The sequence below is a fragment of the Drosophila miranda genome, assembly GCF_003369915.1.
Source record: "Drosophila miranda strain MSH22 chromosome Y unlocalized genomic scaffold, D.miranda_PacBio2.1 Contig_Y1_pilon, whole genome shotgun sequence".
Classification (NCBI taxonomy): domain Eukaryota; kingdom Metazoa; phylum Arthropoda; class Insecta; order Diptera; family Drosophilidae; genus Drosophila; species Drosophila miranda.
Genome location: NW_022881603.1, coordinates 4736200 through 4748906, shown reverse-complemented (window position 1 = coordinate 4748906; position 12707 = coordinate 4736200). Strand labels below are relative to the sequence as shown.

General features: G+C 49.4%; 1 pseudogene; it reads left to right on the top strand.

Annotated features, from left to right (window-relative positions):
- The window catches only part of LOC117191944, a 120016-nt pseudogene that overhangs the window by 67545 nt on the left and 39764 nt on the right, over positions 1-12707 (top strand).

Below are 12707 nucleotides of genomic sequence, written 5' to 3'. Positions count from 1 at the left end.
TGCTCACTCTGTGCCCCCACTGTCTTCCAGCCCCGGCCGATGGAACCGCTCGACTAACCCACGCTCCTCCCGTTCAAGATGGTACAAATTCATCGAGGGCACAACCCGCAAACAGGCCGTGGTGCTGAACGATCGCGTGAAGCAGGTCTCTGGGACTCTCATCATCGAGGATGCCGTCGTCGAGGACTCTGGGAAATATCTGTGCGTCGTCAACAACGCGGTGGGTGGCGAAAGCGTTGAGACCGTCCTTACCGTTACGGCCCCCCTGTCGGCGAAGATCGATCCACCCACACAGGTCGTGGACTTTGGCAGACCGGCCGTGTTCACCTGCCAGTACACGGGTAATCCCATCAAGACCGTCAGCTGGATGAAGGACGGCAAGGCCATGGGACACAGCGAGCCCGTGCTGCGCATCGAGTCGGTCAAGAAGGAGGACAAGGGCATGTACCAGTGCTTTGTGCGCAACGACCAGGAGTCGGCCGAGGCCAGTGCCGAGCTGAAGCTCGGAGGCCGCTTCGATCCCCCCATCATCCGGCAGGCCTTCCAGGAAGAGACCATGGAACCGGGCCCCAGTGTGTTCCTCAAGTGTGTGGCCGGCGGCAATCCCACGCCCGAAATCTCCTGGGAGCTGGATGGCAAGAAGATCGCCAACAAAGACCGCTACCAGGTCGGCCAGTACGTCACCGTTAACGGGGACGTGGTCTCCTATCTGAACTTTACATCGGTGCATGCCAACGACGGGGGTCTCTACAAGTGCATTGCCAAGAGCAAGGTGGGCGAGGCGGAGCACTCGGCCAAGCTAAATGTCTACGGCCTGCCCTACATCCGTCAGATGGAGAAGAAGGCGATCGTCGCGGGCGAGACCCTGATTGTCACCTGTCCCGTTGCTGGCTATCCCATCGATTCGATTGTCTGGGAGCGTGGTAAGTAGGGGATGGGTTGCTCCCTCCTCCTGTGTCTAGGATTTCCACTCACTTCTGGATCATTATAGACAACCGCGCCCTGCCCATTAACCGCAAGCAGAAGGTCTTCCCCAATGGAACGCTGATCATCGAGAACGTGGAACGCAACTCGGAACAGGCCACCTACACGTGCGTAGCCAGGAACCAGGAGGGTTACTCCGCGCGCGGCTCCCTGGAAGTCCAAGTCATGGGTAAGTCGAGCCTTCCAGCTGTAGCCCAGAAGAACTCTGGGCGCAGCCACACTCCATGGGCGGGTTCAGATTTTCAGCGCACATCAACGTTGGTCGCTTGTTTCACTCACGAATCCGCTCGGAACTCCACACAGTCCCACCGCAGATAGTGCCTTTTGACTTTGGGGAGGAGACCATCAACATGAACGACATGGTCTCGGCCACCTGCACGGTCAACAAGGGCGATACGCCCCTAGAGCTACACTGGACAACGGCCCCGGATCCCACGACCGGTGTGGGCCGGCTGATGTCCAACGATGGCATCCTGATCACCAAGACCACCCAGCGGATCAGCATGCTCAGCATCGAGTCGGTGCATGCCCGGCATCGGGCCAATTACACCTGCGTGGCACGGAATGCGGCCGGGGTCATCTACCACACGGCAGAGCTGCGTGTCAACGGTGATTAGAGAGTCCTTCCTCCGCCCCCACTCTACAGTCGATTGATTCGTAGTTTGAGTAGTTGTTGCAGCCTTTGGTTTTTGTGTTCCCGTTTTGAACCCCTCCATCTCCACCTGCGTCCTTGCATCCGATCTATCATCTATCCAAAGTGCTGCCCCAGATTGTGCCCTTTGACTTTGGCGAGGAGAGTTTCAACGAACTGGACATGGTCTCCGCCTCCTGCACGGTCAACAAGGGCGATCTGCCCATCGATGTGGCCTGGACGAAGAACGGCGGTCGCTTCTACACCAACGATGGGATTGTGGTGACCAAGACCAGCACCCGCATGAGTGTCCTGAGCATCGAGTCCGTGAGGGCGCGCCATGCGGGGAACTACTCCTGCGTGGCCACAAACAATGCGGGGGATACCCGTCACTGGGCCATCCTGGCTGTCAACGGTTAAGACCTTCTCAATCTCCTTTTGCTTTGGTTCTTTTGTTTGTCACTCCCTTCCACCCCAATCCCAGTGCTGCCCCAGATTGTGCCCTTTGACTTTGGAGAAGACAGCATCAACGAGCTGGACATGGTATCCGCCTCCTGCACGGTAAACAAGGGCGACCTGCCCGTGGACATCTACTGGACCAAGAACGGCGGACGCGTCTACACCAACGATGGTCTGATCGTGACTCGGAATAGCCAGCGCCTGAGTGTCCTGAGCATCGAGTCCGTGAGGGCCCGCCATGCGGGAAACTACTTCTGCGTAGCCACCAACAATGCGGGGGATACCCGCCAGTCCTCCATTCTTGCAGTCAACGGTTAATCCTTCTGCCACCACGTCTAGTACTTCTCTTAAGTTTTCTTTGAATTCTTTTGCACACCCATCCTGCCCCAGTCCTGCCCCAAATCATGCCCTTCGACTTTGGCGAGGATGTCATCAACGAGATGGACATGGTCTCGGCCTATTGCACGGTGAACCGGGGCGACCAGCCCCTCGACATAGCATGGACGAAGAACGGCGGTCGCGTCTACACCAACGATGGTCTGATCGTCACCAGAAATAGTCAACCAGTCACCAGTCAATAGTCAATAGTCTGGCAGTCAAAGGTTAATCAATTGATTCCTTTGAAGATTAGCTCCTTTTTGCGTTGATTTGCGTTCAGTTTTGAGTCCCTACCTCCCCGTCCAATCATGCAGTTCCCCCCTCGATCGCACCCTTTGCGTTTGGCGACGATCCCGTGAACACGGGCGAGAATGCCGGTGTCCAGTGCATGGTGCAGAAGGGCGATGTGCCCATCACCATCAAGTGGACGCTCAACTCGCGTCCCATCATCAACGGAGAGGAGGGCATAACCATACTGAAACTTTCGCCCAAGACGAGCGTCCTGAACATAGCCGCCGTCGAGCAGTTCCATCGCGGGCTGTTCAAGTGCATCGCCGAGAATCTGGCGGGATCTAGCTATACCACATCGGAGCTTAAAGTAAACGGTACATAGATAAGGGACAACTGCAGCGAACCTCGATCTCTATCTTTATTTTATTATTTTGTATTATTTATTGGATTATTTTTCGAACCACCCCACCATATCCGTGTAGTGCCGCCCCATGTGCTGCCCTTCAGCTTTGGCAGCGAGGTCTTCAACATGGGCGATGTCCTGGGCATCAACTGTGTGGTTCTCAAGGGGGACTTTCCCCTGCGGATCTACTGGACCCTGAATGGGGAGGAGCTGGAGAGCGCCAAGAATGGTTTCACAGTGATGCAGCTGAACAGTCGCACCAGTTATCTGTCTGTGGACGCCCTGGAGGCCAGGCATCGGGGCTCCTACAGCTGTGTGGCCGAGAACCTGGCCGGCCGGGCGATCTTTGCCACCGAGCTGCAAGTGAATGGTTGGTGAAAGCACCCCCTCGGATCTACCAGTAGTTTGCGTCCTGCCTTTTCCTACTAACGAACTCGGTTTATTGTGCGTTGGCGTTGGTGCGTTCTCGAGCTTTGAAAAGTGTGTGTGCTGAATATGTTTTCCCCCCCTCGCAGTTGCACCACAGATCAGTCCCTTCTCCTTTGGCGACGAGCCCCTGAACCGCGGAGAGGTGGCCAGCGTGACTTGTGTGGTGCCCAAGGGCGACCTGCCGCTGGACATCTATTGGACCCTCAACTCCGCCTTGATAGTCAACGGGGAGCTGGGCTTCACCATTGTGCTGCTGAACAAGCGGACGAGCTCCCTGAATGTCGACTCCCTCGAGGCCGCCCATCGGGGCAGCTACAAGTGCATTGCGAACAATTCGGCGGGCTATGCCGAGCACGTGTCCACTCTAGATGTGAACGGTTTGTCTGGATCCCCGATCCCCCTTCCCCGATCCCCGATCTCTATGTACTCGTAGTCGTGTCTTTACTTTGAGTTGCTTTAGTTTTTATTGTTTTCGTCTTCATTTCGTCACCAAGTTCCCCCGCAAATCCAACCTTTCAACTTCGGGGTCGAGCCGGCCAACACTGGAGAGGTGGCTGGCATCTTTTGCATGGTCCCCAAGGGGGATCTTCCCATGGAGATACGTTGGACCCTCAATTCGGCGCCCATTATAACGGGGGAGGATGGTTTCTCCCTGTCGCGCCTGAATCCGCGCACCAGCTCTCTGAGCATCGATGCGCTGGAGGCCCGCCATCGCGGACTGTACAAGTGCATTGCCAGCAACAAGGCGGGCATCGCTGAATACAGCGCTGAATTACGCGTCAACGGTCATTAACCATATCATATCAGTCTTACTGCGTAGTTAATCCTTTATTTGGCCTGGTTTACTTGTGTTTTAATCATTAACCCCCTTCCCCACACACCTCCAAGTGCCGCCTCAGGTGCTGCCCTTCAGCTTCGGCGAGGCAGCCGCCGATGTTGGGGACATTGCTAGTGCCAATTGCGTGGTGCCCAAGGGTGACCTGGCCCTCGAGATCCGTTGGTCCCTCAACTCGGCTCCAATCGTGAACGGCGAGAATGGTTTTACTGAACTGCGGCTGAACAAGCGCACAAGTCTGCTGAATATTGATTCGCTGAGCGCCTTCCATCGCGGTGTATACAAGTGCACAGCCACGAATGAGGCCGGGACGAGTGAACACGTGGCTGAATTACAAGCGAATGGTTTGTCCCCTCCACATCCGCTTCGATACAGTATAAGAGCACGCTTTAACCAGATAACTACCACCTGCCTATGCCTACGAGCAGAGCTCTCACCGATCTGTTTGTTGTTCTTGTTGCGTTGTTGTTTAGAGTTGGAGCACAGAGCACTTGAGCTGATCCTCCTAAAGGACTGCTGAATACGATTATTACAAGCTATATTGAATTTTTGGAGGTTGAAAATAGCTGACTGTGCTTCCGTGCTGAACATTTTATGTGGTTCACTAAAAACGTTTTAGAAACTGCCTAAGGCCTCGCTGAATACAGTCCTCAAGTGATTTTGAGGCAGTGCTTAGATGAATAGAATGAGTTTTGAGTGCTCTCTTCCTGTGTTTAGTGCCCCCCCAAGTCATGCCCTTTGTGTTCGGGGACGAACCCTCCAACTACGGCGACAGTACGGCAGTACAATGCATGGTCTTCAAGGGCGACACACCGTTGTTGTTTCACTGGACGCTGAATGGACAGCCGATCACCAATGAGAATGTGGGCATACGCATCATCAAAATGTCCCCCAAACCGAGCTCCATGAGCATCGACTCGATCAATGGCAATCACCGAGGATTGTTCAAGTGCATTGCAACAAATCCGGCCGGCAGTAGCGAGCAGAGTGCCGAACTGGTGGTCAATGGTTAATGGATACAGCACTTTTCCACCTAAGAACGTTTTGTATTACTTTTTATACCCGATACTCAAAATGAGTATTGGGGTATATTAGATTTGTGGTAAAAGTGGATGTGTGTAACGTCCAGAAGGAATCAGCATCAATAGCCGAGTCGATTCAGCCCTGTCTGTCTGTCCGTCTGTCCGTCCCCTTCAGCGCCTAATGCTCAAAGACTATAGGAGCTAGAGCAACGATGTTTTGCATCCAGACTTCTGTGATATGTCACTGCTACAAGAATATTTCAAAACTTCGCCCCGCCCACTTCCGCCCCCACAAAAGACGAAAATCTGTGGCATCCACAATTTTAAAGATACGAGAAAACCGCAGAATCGTAGAGGATGACTATATGTTCTAGAGTGCAAAATCTGAACCAGATCGTATAATTATTATAGCCAGAATCAAGAAAACAATTTCATTCTTTCTCGCTCTGTCTCTCTCTAACACACAGGTTTCATGGTCGGTTTTGCCAATTGCAAAATATGAGTTCAAGGATCTCGGAACCCATAAGAGCTAGAGCAACCAAATTTGGTATCCACACTCCTGTGATATCGGACCTTGACCATTTTGTGTCAAAATTTCGCCACACCCCCTTCCGCCCCCGCAAAGGACGAAAATCTGGGGCATCCACAAATCTCAGAGACTATTAACGCTAGAGTAACCAAATTTAGTATCCGCACTCCTGTTAGATCTCACTATAAAACGTATATCTCAAAATCGCGGACTGTACACGTGTCTGGGCCGCAATCAGGCCGGAGAGAGCAGCTACAGTGCGGAGCTGAAAGTCAACGGTGACTGGCTGCTTAATACTTAAATTATTGCTAAGGTTTCAGTTCTGTTTCTTTGATATTTCTGTTTTCATTTCTGTGTTTGTGTCCGTGTCCCTTTCCCCAATGCGTTACCAGTCCTGCCCAGCATCCATCCGTTCAGCTTCGATGCCGAGGCCAATGAGGGCGACAGCGTTCAGTTGACCTGCCATGTGGCCAAGGGGGATCTGCCCCTGAAGATACGCTGGACCCACAACGGTCTGCCCCTCTTCTCGCATCTGGGTGTGTTGGCCAGCAAGATCGGCGAGCGTATCAGCATGCTGACAGTTGAGTCGGTCAAGGCCGGCAACTCGGGCAACTACAGCTGTGTGGCCAGCAACAGTGCGGGCCATGTCAGCTACTCCACCGAGCTGCTAGCGAATGGTTTTGTTGAGACAACAAGCTTTTTCGCTGACTATGATTGTTCAATAATTTCACGAATTAATAATTTCCGAAACGTTATAAATTTTATTATAGGTATTTTGTGTGTTGAGGGTGGCCAAAGATGCCAGAGCCTTTTACAATAGTATTAGAGTGATACACTTGGATGAGGCAAGCGAGCCGATCTCGAGCCAAAGTAATAGATTGGGGACAAAAAAGGTCTGTTCTCCAACTATATCAAGCGGTAACTACTAGAGCAGGCGCAGCTGCTGACGGCTTAGCGACGGCATAGGAAAGAAAAGATAACAAGAGTGAGCATAGATAAAGACTAGATGAATAAATGAGAGCATGTTGCTGAGCGAGCATAGATAAAGCTACGCTTACGTTACGTTAGTTTAGTATAATGACAAAAATGGAAAGGAAAGTAAATTGATAGGCAATAGAACGATGGTACAAAATTTACACTCGGGCTTCGCCCGAACATACTCCCCCCGTGGAAGGATCCATGCCTTTCACCTCATCTCGTAGAGGCAATAGACATAGTTTTGCAAGTGCTCTTCGGCTAACACCTGTAGCCATCCTGATCAAGGCGACTCGAGATACGCCATCAGCTCCTGGGATGAGCTCGAGGATTCTCGCTAGAGGCCACTTCAGAGGAGGGAAGTTCTCGTCCTTATCATCATTGACGTGAAGCTCAGGATTCCGGGTGCGCCACTTCGTTCTTTCTTGAAGACTGGTTAAATACGATTGGCGCCAGCGAGACCAAAAGATTTGCTGAAGCTGTGTGACCTTCTGCCAACGGTCCAAGCGATCGACGTTTAAATGAACCAAGTCAGGCTCCACGAAGGTTGAGATGGGGGCGCCAACCAGAAAATGGCTGGGGGTGAGTACATCGAGATCTGCAGGGTTCTCTGAAAGAGGAAACAATGGCCTTGAATTAATGATTGCACAGATATTGCACGCAAGAGTGCGCAGCTCATCAAATCCAAGAAGCGAGGATCCAAGGGCACGTCGAAGATGATGTTTAGCAAGCTTGACTGACGCCTCCCACTGTCCTCCAAAATGTGGCGATCTAGGAGGAATGAAACGCCAATCGATGCAATTGGCGAGACAAGCTTGATGCACGGCTTCTTGATGACTGTCGCTTAGGAAAAGCGACTTAAGTTCCGCCAGGTCGTTCCGCGCTCCAACAAAATTTGTGGCATTATCTGACCAAATACGAATCGGTCTTCCACGGGTGCAAATGAAACGGCGAAGAGCAGAGAGGAACGCAGACGTTGTAAGATCCTTCACAAGCTCGATGTGAACCGCCTTGGTGGAGAAGCATATAAAAATGCTCATGTAGCACTTTAGTGGGGTCCGGTTTCGAACTTCTGATTTATACAGGACCGGACCGCAATAGTCCACGCCGGTAACTAAAAATGCACGAGATTCGCTGACTCTGTCCACCGGAAGATCTGCCATTATTTGCTGACACACTTTGGATTACGTGTGCTACAGTCTTTCGGCCACCGATTGGCCAGTACGTTTGACGAATGATGGCTAATAGCGACTGGGGTCCAGCGTGAAGGTGTTGTTCGTGTAAGTGCCGTATCAGAGCAGAAGTGATGGAATGATTCTTGGGCAATATTATGGGATTCCGTGCTTCGAAGTCCAAGGTAGAGTTTTTAAGACGCCCTCCAACTCGAAGCAAACCGCAATCATCAAAAAATGGCGAAAGCGAGACGATCGAGCTTGAAGCCTTGATGTCCTTTCGCGTTTCCAGGGCTCTTATTTCAGTAGATAGACGAGATTGCTGAGTAAGACGAAGAAGAAGTTCGGTTCCCAAACGCAAGTCCTCCACAGTTATTCCAGACTTTCGTCGATGAATGAATTTGCATACATACGCAAAAATTCGTTGCATTTTGGGGAAGGAATTTACAAACTTTGATTCTTCCACCAAATATCTTGACGCGCAGTTTGTAATTAGTATGGTTTTTCGTGCCTCCAAAACCGGCTCTGGAAGAGCAGGCGTACTTGGCCATTGATCCTTACTGGCTGTCAAGTATGTAGGTCCATACTTCCAAAGATGAGAATTGATGAGCTCAGCTGGTAATGATTCTCGAGAAAGCATATCGGCAGGGTTTAGTTCAGTTCCTGAATAACAGAAAGTCTATTAGCGACAAATACATTGAAGTTGGATGGTGCCATCAGTAAATTTAACAAATGTTTCCCTATCTTCATGGGGTGTTTGATCGAGTACAGATCTATCGTTGGAACACCAGTTCCTTATCTTGAAATTTCCTTTGGCTAAGAGTCCTGACACCTGGCGAATTATTTCCAGCACCTCATTTGTAGTATCTCCCCCGTTAGCAAATCATCCACGTAAAAGTCCCGCAGCACAACTTCAGAGCCAATTGGATATGACGAACTCTCGTCTGCCGCTAGTTGGTGCAGACGGCCAGAAATGCTGCTGGTTTCGTTCCATAGGTCACGGTATCCAGCTTGAATGTCCTTAGCTCCTCGAGGGGTGAGTCACGGACGCATCTATACATTTTACAAATGTCACCAGTCAATGCTATACGAACGGTACGAAATCGAAGAAGAGTCGTAACTAACTTTGGCTGAATTGTTGGTCCTGACATCAATATATCGTTGAGGGAATATCCTGTAGATGTACAAGCGGATCCGTCGAAAACTACTCGGAGTTTTGTGGTGGTTTTGTCTTCTCTTAAGACGCAGTGATGAGGAAGGAAAAATTTGCATTGTTTAAGTGCGTCACCTTTGACAGGGGACATGTGATTCAAATCGACGAATTCCTTTATAAATGCGGCGTATTGGGCCTTGAGAAGTGGTTTGCGAACCAACTTGCGCTCTAGATTGAGGAATCTGCGATAGGCTTGTTGATAAGAATCTCCAAGAAGACTGTCCCTCAGCCTTAAAGGCAACTGAACGCAGTACTCGCCACTTGGAAGCCGATCGCAATGTTTTTTGAAATGTTCCTCGCAAGCAATTTCCTCCTTTGTTGCTTCTGTAGCGGGACCGTGGCAGTTTTCCACTTCCCAGAACCTTCGCACTAGCTCATCCAAACCAACGGTAGGCGTTTGACTCAATTCCGTCGAACTAGGGGCAGCTAGGAGCACTGAGCTGTGGGAGTAATGACCTCCACCTGTGACAACCCAGCCGAGACGGGTTTTTTGTATTATAGGAAGTCCCCTCTCCAATTCGATCTGTCCAACGCATAAGTACATCGATGCGCTGAGATTTGTTGAAGTGTGGGTCAGCAAGGCTGATATTGGATGGCATTTCCCATTTGGATACATCAAATGAAGAAGCAGGCTGGTTTCCTGTAATACGTGGAGCAACGAGAGCTGTGAGACTCGTGAAGTAATCGGAAGTCCTGGATTGAATGTCCAAATTAACTGAACCTTCCGTGTGAAATGCAGAATCAGCGCCGATACCGGATACTGATACCGACCCTTTGGCTCGTTTCAGCTGAAGCTTCTGAGCAAAGCGAGAGGTTATTAAATTAATCTGAGAGCCTGAATCCAGAAGAGCCCGGCAAGGAAGAAGATCACCACATCGACTCTTTATCATAATGACTGTCGTGGCTAAAAGCACTACGTCTGAGCTAAGATTCTGAGCAGGAGGCGAGCATGGGGATGAAGCGGCAACAAGAGAACTTGAAAGATTGGGGCCTGAGCATGAGTCTGTCTGAATAGGAGAAGTAGTAGCGTTTGCAGGTTCCGTGTTAACTGACGTAGGCAGCGGATTGTTGATATGTAAAAGGGTATGATGCTTTTCACCGCATGTGCGACAAGAGCCTGAACTGCAGGAGGTATTCCGATGTCCCTTCTTCAAACTGTTGAAGCAAACTCTAAGCTTCCTTGCCTCTCTAAGACGCAAAGATGGCGAAAGGTTTCCAAAGCGAGTGCAGCTGTAAATGTTATGCCCATTACTATCACAGAATACGCATTCCAATACGATTGTATTTGTGGCAACAAGACTGTGTTTTGAATGAGTGATTCGTTTATGTTTTCCAACCTGACTGCTATGGGTTTGAATCAACATAGCTTGATCCATGGTCTCCATGGCTTGACATCTTCTCTCCAAAAAAACCGAAAAATGGTCCCATGTTAGTATGACGTTAGGGGGCGACAGCTCCTCCCATTTGGTCCTGGTATCAGAACGATGATGCATCCTGCTATTTCCTCCATGGTACCCATCGACCTAAGCGCTCTCATGTGAGAATGAAGCTTGTCCAATAAAGTACGTAGCTTTGTAGTTGACCCACCTTCTCATGCCTCAGAATCTCAGCGACGTGTGCCTGAAAGATTAAACGTTTATTATTGAAACGATTGTTTAAAATGTCCAATGCAATATCATAATTGCTCTCCGATACTTCCAAAGAGCGAACAGCCTCCAGGGCAGGTCCATCCAAACATGAGCGCAGGTGCTAGAACTTCTCAATCTTTGATAGAAAGGGCTCCTGATCTATTACTGTGCTAAACATCGAGTAAAAGTCTGCCCACTCAGTATAACCTCCACGGAAAGTGGGAAGTTTGATGTCAGGAATATGATATCGTGACCGTACATTTCCGGAGGCAGTAACGTTGAGCTCGGGTCGTATCGTTGAGTGATGCGGCATGTTCTGGGTAGTCCTGCGGAGTGCTGAGCGAATACGAACTTCGATTTCCATCGCCAAATCCTCAAAATTGTTGCTTAAGTCGCTGCCAATTTCGCTTACATCAAGCTCTTCTAAATTAGAATGAGTAACATTAAATGAATCGGACATTTTTTTCAAGAATTTTAAATGAACACTTAGCGCATCTTCACTGATTGGGTTGTTTTCATCATTCAATATCGTCTCTCGAAGTGAAACGGCTTTTTATACCCGATACTCAAAATGAGTATTGGGGTATATTAGATTTGTGGTAAAAGTGGATGTGTGTAACGTCCAGAAGGAATCGTTTCCGACCCCATAAAGTATATATATTCTTGATCAGCATTAATAGCCGAGTCGATTGAGCCATGTCTGTCTGTCCGTCCGTCCGTCTGTCCGTCTGTCCGTCCCCTTCAGCGCCTAGTGCTCAAAGACTATAAGAGCTAGAGCAGCGATGTTTTGGATCCAGACTTCTGTGATATGTCACTGCTACAAAAATATTTCAAAACTTCGCCCCGCCCACTTCCGCCCCCACAAAGGACGAAAATCTGTGGCATCCAAAATTTTAACGATACGAGAAAACCAAAAACACAGAATCGTAGAGAATGACTGTATCTTTTAGACTACAGAATCTGAATTGGATCGTATTATTATTAGAGCCAGCATCAAGAAAACAATTTCATTTTTTCTCGCCCTGTCTCTCTCTAACACACACGTAGTATAGCCGGCTTTGCTTAGAGTAAAACGTTAGCGCCTAGATCTCAGAGTCTATAAAAGGTAGAGCAACGAGTTTGTTTCAAAATTTCGCCTCACCCCCTTCCGCCCACACAAAGGACGAAAATCTGTTGCATCCACAATATTGAGGATACGAAAAAACTAAAAACGCAGAATCATAGATAATGACCATATCTATCAGATTCCTGAATCTGGATCAGATCGGATCATTTTTATAGCCAATAGGAACCAATAGAAGCCTTAATAGTCTCTGAGATTTTTGAATATCCCCAGATTTTCGTCCTTTGCGGGGGCGGAAGGGGGTGTGGCGAAATTTTGAAACAAACTCGTCTCGGTCCGATATATTAGGAGTGTGGATACCAAATTTGGTTGCTCTAGCTTTTGTAGTCTCTGAGATCTAGGCGCTAATGTTTTACTCTAAGCAAAGCCGCCTATGCTACGTGTGTGTTAGAGAGAGACAGGGCGAGAAAAAATGAAATTGTTTTCTTGATGCTGGCTATAATAATGATACGATCCAATTCAGATTCCGCAGTCTTAAAGATATGGTCATTCTCTACAATTCTACGTTTTTGGTTTTCTCATATCTTTAAAATTGTGGATCCCACAGATTTTCGTCCTTTGTGGGGGCGGAAGTGGGCGGGGCGAAGTTTTGAAATATTTTTGTAGCAGTGACATATCACAGAAGTCTGGATCCAAAACATCGTTGCTCTAGCTCTTATAGTCTTTGAGCACTAGGCGCTGAAGGGGACGGACAG